The sequence below is a fragment of the Microcebus murinus genome, chromosome 11 (assembly GCF_040939455.1).
Source record: "Microcebus murinus isolate Inina chromosome 11, M.murinus_Inina_mat1.0, whole genome shotgun sequence".
NCBI classification, from domain to species: domain Eukaryota; kingdom Metazoa; phylum Chordata; class Mammalia; order Primates; family Cheirogaleidae; genus Microcebus; species Microcebus murinus.
In genome coordinates, this window is record NC_134114.1 from 103,013,267 (window position 1) to 103,019,266 (window position 6,000).

The following is a 6,000-nucleotide window of genomic DNA, read 5'->3' on the forward strand; positions in this document are numbered from 1 at the left end:
GCCCCTCATCTCGGCCCCTGCCTGACTCGCTCCTCCCCACCCGGCCGGTCACCGTCCTGGGCCCCTGCCTGACCGGCTCCTTCCCGCCCGGCCTGTCACCGTCCTCTGCCCCTGCCTGACACCCTCCTCCCCGCTCGGCCCCTCACCTCGACCCCTGCCTGACTCGCTCCTCCCCACCCGGCCGGTCACCGTCCTGGGCCCCTGCCTGACCGGCTCCTTCCCGCCCGGCCTGTCACCGTCCTCTGCCCCTGCCTTACACGCTCCTCCCCGCCCGTCACCCTCCTAGGACCCTGCCTGACCGGCTCCTCCATCGCCTGGGCCTTCCAAGGGCTTGGTGTGGACGCTGCTTCCAGGAAGCCCTCCGGGAACCCGGCAGCAGGGCGGCCTCAGCAGTCTGGCTCAGGTGCCCCGCTGTGCCGCGGGGGCCCAGCCTGGTGTCTTCCCTGAGGCCCTGCAGCTGCCGCTCCCCGCAAGGGGAGAGCCGGGGAGGTGGGGACCGCCTCCTGATGGGGACGTACACGCAGCTCTCCACGTCGGATTCCGGGGCTCTCTGTCCTGCCCGAAGGCCCAGCTGGCCTGCGGGTCCTTAGAGTGGCAGAAACATCCTCAAACTGACATTGCGAGTCCGGTGGTTGTCTGCACTTTTGTGTGGGCACCCCAGGGAGGCCCAGGGGCTGGCTGGACAACGCGGTCTGCTCGGGTGCTTTGGAGTAGCAACCGATGCCCTGTGGACTTTGGTAGCAGCGTCTGAGGTGTCTCTGAGCCCTGCGCCATGTCGGGGGTGGGGAGGAGGAGGTGGAGGAGGAGGAGGAGGAGGAGGAGGAGGAAGAGGAGTGGGGGGAGGGAGGGGCCGTGACCTGCAGTCGTGTTCCCGGGGTGGCACGGCATGTGGCTTCTTGCACAGGCTGCTTGGCCTGGGCTCCCTGCACCTGGGCCTTTGGAGGACTGGCCCAGTGCTTGCCAACACTTCCTGCAGGGACCCAGAGCTGGGAGGTTGCATCTCCCAGCCCTGGGTCGGGCAGAGCCCCAGCGGGCCATGCCCACAAGCTCTCTCAGCACGGGTCCCCCAGAGGGCTTCTTTGGGACCAGGATTCTCTTGCGGGTGATTTTTTAAGGTCTGGCCCCTGGATGGAGGGGCACCAGGGGTAGAGGAGCCGGAAGCGGAAGGGGGTGCCCATGCGAGGGGACACTTTCAGGCCAAGTCCCAGCTTCAGCCTCATCCTCCTGGGAACCCCCGGAGTGGACATCACACCTCCTGGTTGTCCCGCTCTGAGACAAGGAGCCGGGCTTCGCATTCCCACAGCAGCCAGTCGTGGGCTGCGGACACCTGGGGCGTTGGGAACTCCCTGGCTTCTCCTTGGATTACCATTTGGAGCTGCTTGGGAATTGTGCCGCCACACACACCCGAGTGCAGGTGTCTTCTGCACAGACTGCGGGCCTCGCTCTTCTGAATGCCGCTAGCTCGCCACCCACCCACGGGTGAACCTGGTCAGGGTACTTTCTCTCAGGGGCAGACTCTGATCCGGGCGGGCTACCGGTGTTTCTGTTTGCTCGTTTCTTTCTTCCGTTTCGGGAAAGGCTTCCTTACTGGGTTTGGAAATCTCCTATGCCTTTCCTCGCCTATTCTGTCAGCTTTAAAATTCTCTTTCAGTTGCCACCCTCACAGATGGATTAGGAAACTCTTTTCGGTGCATTCATTAGTGAAAAGACCTCAATGAAGCTCGAATCCAATATCTAATCGCCGACTTTTAGCAAGTCCACACCCCAGGGTGGTTGGGGTCCAATGCAGCCCCGGCCAGGCCCAGGCCCCTTGGACTGGGCCACAGGAGGACACAGAGCAGGGTCCCGGCCCCCACGGTCGCGGTGCCGGCATTCTCCAAGGGCTTGGGGGTTTTCCAGAGGTAGGAGATGGAGGGGACTGGTTTCTTCAGCGCCCCACAGGCCACGCCACCCCACCCCACCCATGGGACACATCCCGAGAGACGCCCCTACACTCGCTCGCCTCCCCCATGCGCTGTGCCGCAGCCCTGGCCCGGGGGAATAGGCGGCAGCCCACCCACAGGGCTGGGGGCGCAGGTGAAAGGGGTTGTGCGCCAGGCCGGCCCCTGGCTGGGGGCAAAGGGCGAGCGCCCCACGCGTGCGCAGTCAGCGGCGGCCGGCGCCCTGGGAGTGGGGAGCGGGTAGGTGAAGGAGGCGAGGTGAGGAGAGGAGGGGGGCTGGAAGGTCCCCACCTTGGCGGGTCCAGCCGTGGAGGCACATCGTGTGTGTGTGTGTGTGTGTGTGTGTGTCTGTGTCTGTGTGTCTGTGTGTCTGTGTGTGGAGAGACAGCCCCCCACCCCGCCCCGTCCCTCACCTCAGTCCCGCGAACTCAACAGGCCCTGTCCGACCGGCGAACTCAACAGGCCCGGCCCGGCGCGGGGCAGAGCTATCGCGGGGAAGTGCAGTGAGACTCGGCTTCTTGAGCGGGGCAGGGGCGCCCTCCGCCGTCTAAGGCCACACCACCCTGAACGCTTCCCATCTCTTCTGATCTCCGAAGCTAAGCAGCTTCCGTCCTGGTTAGTACTTGCATGGGAGACCGCCTGGGAATACCGGGTGCCGGAGGCTTTTTTTTTTCTTTACTTTTCTTTTTTTTTTGCCTCTCATTCTGTCCCCTTTCTGGGAGTGCTACTGCGGTGGCGGCGGCGGGTCCCGCGGATCGCCCCCACCCTCAGCGCCCCCCGGGGTGCCTGCCACCACAGCCCACACCGTGGGGCCTCCTCTTGTCCCGAGCCGCGGCACCGCCGCCACGCGGCAGCATGCGTGCCATCTGGACTGTCAGGTCTCAGACCAAAGGTCTGGTCTGTGGGAACCGACACGCTGGAGGAAACCTTGAGAGTCTGAGAGGGGAGGGAGTTCCGGAAGCATTCCAGGATGTAATTTGAGGGAGTATGTGACCAGAACTCGTCCCGTTGCTTTCGGGGTTCTATGGGCTACACCTAGGAATCTTTGGTGGTGGCACCAGATGTTGGGGGATCCGGAGTCACACCCAGACCTGCTCCACAGGCCTCCTTTTACTTTTCTTTTCGGATTCATTTTCTTAAAAAGTGTCTCTTATCTCTATTATTGCATTTTCTTTTCTCTCTCTTTCCAAGCAGATGATGGGAGTCCAAGCATTGAGGTGACATGTATTGCCCCTGCCCCCCAGCCCCTGTTTTCTTATTCATTTATTTCTCATTTTCTCCCAGCCTATTGTGAGGGTACCAAGGTTAAGGTCAGGTGCATTGCTCTTTCCCCGCCTCCCCCCTCGGGTCAGAGCTCCAAGCGCGCCCATCCCCCAGTTGGTGCGCACCCACCCCCTCCCTAATGGATGTGTATGTCCACCCCCTCCCCACGCCCGCCCGACACACACCCGATGAAGGTGATTCCCCTCAGTCCACTTAGGTGTCCATCCGTTCCTACCAATTTGCTGGTGAGCGCGCTCACGTGGTGCTCGTGTGTCCATTCTTGGGATACTTGGCTTACTGGAACGGGTTCCAGCTCTGGCCAGGAGAGCACGAGAGGCGCCCTCTCACCGCTGCTCCTCATAGCCGAATAGCACTCCGTGGTGTCCACGCGCCACATGTTATTAATGCACTCCTGGATGGATGGGCACTCGGGTCGCTTCCACATCTTTGCGATTGTGAATTGTGCCCTAACTGTAACCCTAACCCTTACCCAGCCCGTCTCCTCTGCCCCTGCCTGACGCGCTCCTCCCCGGCCAGGCCCGTCACTGTCCTGGGCCCCTGACTGACCGGCTCCTTCCCGCCCGGCCTGTCACCTTCCTCTGCCCCTGCCTGACACTCTCCTCCCCGCCCGGCCCCTCATCTCGGCCCCTGCCTGACTCGCTCCTCCCCACCCGGCCGGTCACCGTCCTGGGCCCCTGCCTGACCGGCTCCTTCCCGCCCGGCCTGTCACCGTCCTCTGCCCCTGCCTGACACCCTCCTCCCCGCTCGGCCCCTCACCTCGACCCCTGCCTGACTCGCTCCTCCCCACCCGGCCGGTCACCGTCCTGGGCCCCTGCCTGACCGGCTCCTTCCCGCCCGGCCTGTCACCGTCCTCTGCCCCTGCCTTACACGCTCCTCCCCGCCCGTCACCCTCCTAGGACCCTGCCTGACCGGCTCCTCCATCGCCTGGGCCTTCCAAGGGCTTGGTGTGGACGCTGCTTCCAGGAAGCCCTCCGGGAACCCGGCAGCAGGGCGGCCTCAGCAGTCTGGCTCAGGTGCCCCGCTGTGCCGCGGGGGCCCAGCCTGGTGTCTTCCCTGAGGCCCTGCAGCTGCCGCTCCCCGCAAGGGGAGAGCCGGGGAGGTGGGGACCGCCTCCTGATGGGGACGTACACGCAGCTCTCCACGTCGGATTCCGGGGCTCTCTGTCCTGCCCGAAGGCCCAGCTGGCCTGCGGGTCCTTAGAGTGGCAGAAACATCCTCAAACTGACATTGCGAGTCCGGTGGTTGTCTGCACTTTTGTGTGGGCACCCCAGGGAGGCCCAGGGGCTGGCTGGACAACGCGGTCTGCTCGGGTGCTTTGGAGTAGCAACCGATGCCCTGTGGACTTTGGTAGCAGCGTCTGAGGTGTCTCTGAGCCCTGCGCCATGTCGGGGGTGGGGAGGAGGAGGTGGAGGAGGAGGAGGAGGAGGAGGAGGAGGAGGAAGAGGAGTGGGGGGAGGGAGGGGCCGTGACCTGCAGTCGTGTTCCCGGGGTGGCACGGCATGTGGCTTCTTGCACAGGCTGCTTGGCCTGGGCTCCCTGCACCTGGGCCTTTGGAGGACTGGCCCAGTGCTTGCCAACACTTCCTGCAGGGACCCAGAGCTGGGAGGTTGCATCTCCCAGCCCTGGGTCGGGCAGAGCCCCAGCGGGCCATGCCCACAAGCTCTCTCTGCACGGGTCCCCCAGAGGGCTTCTTTGGGACCAGGATTCTCTTGCGGGTGATTTTTTAAGGTCTGGCCCCTGGATGGAGGGGCACCAGGGGTAGAGGAGCCGGAAGCGGAAGGGGGTGCCCATGCGAGGGGACACTTTCAGGCCAAGTCCCAGCTTCAGCCTCATCCTCCTGGGAACCCCCGGAGTGGACATCACACCTCCTGGTTGTCCCGCTCTGAGACAAGGAGCCGGGCTTCGCATTCCCACAGCAGCCAGTCGTGGGCTGCGGACACCTGGGGCGTTGGGAACTCCCTGGCTTCTCCTTGGATTACCATTTGGAGCTGCTTGGGAATTGTGCCGCCACACACACCCGAGTGCAGGTGTCTTCTGCACAGACTGCGGGCCTCGCTCTTCTGAATGCCGCTAGCTCGCCACCCACCCACGGGTGAACCTGGTCAGGGTACTTTCTCTCAGGGGCAGACTCTGATCCGGGCGGGCTACCGGTGTTTCTGTTTGCTCGTTTCTTTCTTCCGTTTCGGGAAAGGCTTCCTTACTGGGTTTGGAAATCTCCTATGCCTTTCCTCGCCTATTCTGTCAGCTTTAAAATTCTCTTTCAGTTGCCACCCTCACAGATGGATTAGGAAACTCTTTTCGGTGCATTCATTAGTGAAAAGACCTCAATGAAGCTCGAATCCAATATCTAATCGCCGACTTTTAGCAAGTCCACACCCCAGGGTGGTTGGGGTCCAATGCAGCCCCGGCCAGGCCCAGGCCCCTTGGACTGGGCCACAGGAGGACACAGAGCAGGGTCCCGGCCCCCACGGTCGCGGTGCCGGCATTCTCCAAGGGCTTGGGGGTTTTCCAGAGGTAGGAGATGGAGGGGACTGGTTTCTTCAGCGCCCCACAGGCCACGCCACCCCACCCCACCCATGGGACACATCCCGAGAGACGCCCCTACACTCGCTCGCCTCCCCCATGCGCTGTGCCGCAGCCCTGGCCCGGGGGAATAGGCGGCAGCCCACCCACAGGGCTGGGGGCGCAGGTGAAAGGGGTTGTGCGCCAGGCCGGCCCCTGGCTGGGGGCAAAGGGCGAGCGCCCCACGCGTGCGCAGTCAGCGGCGGCCGGCGCC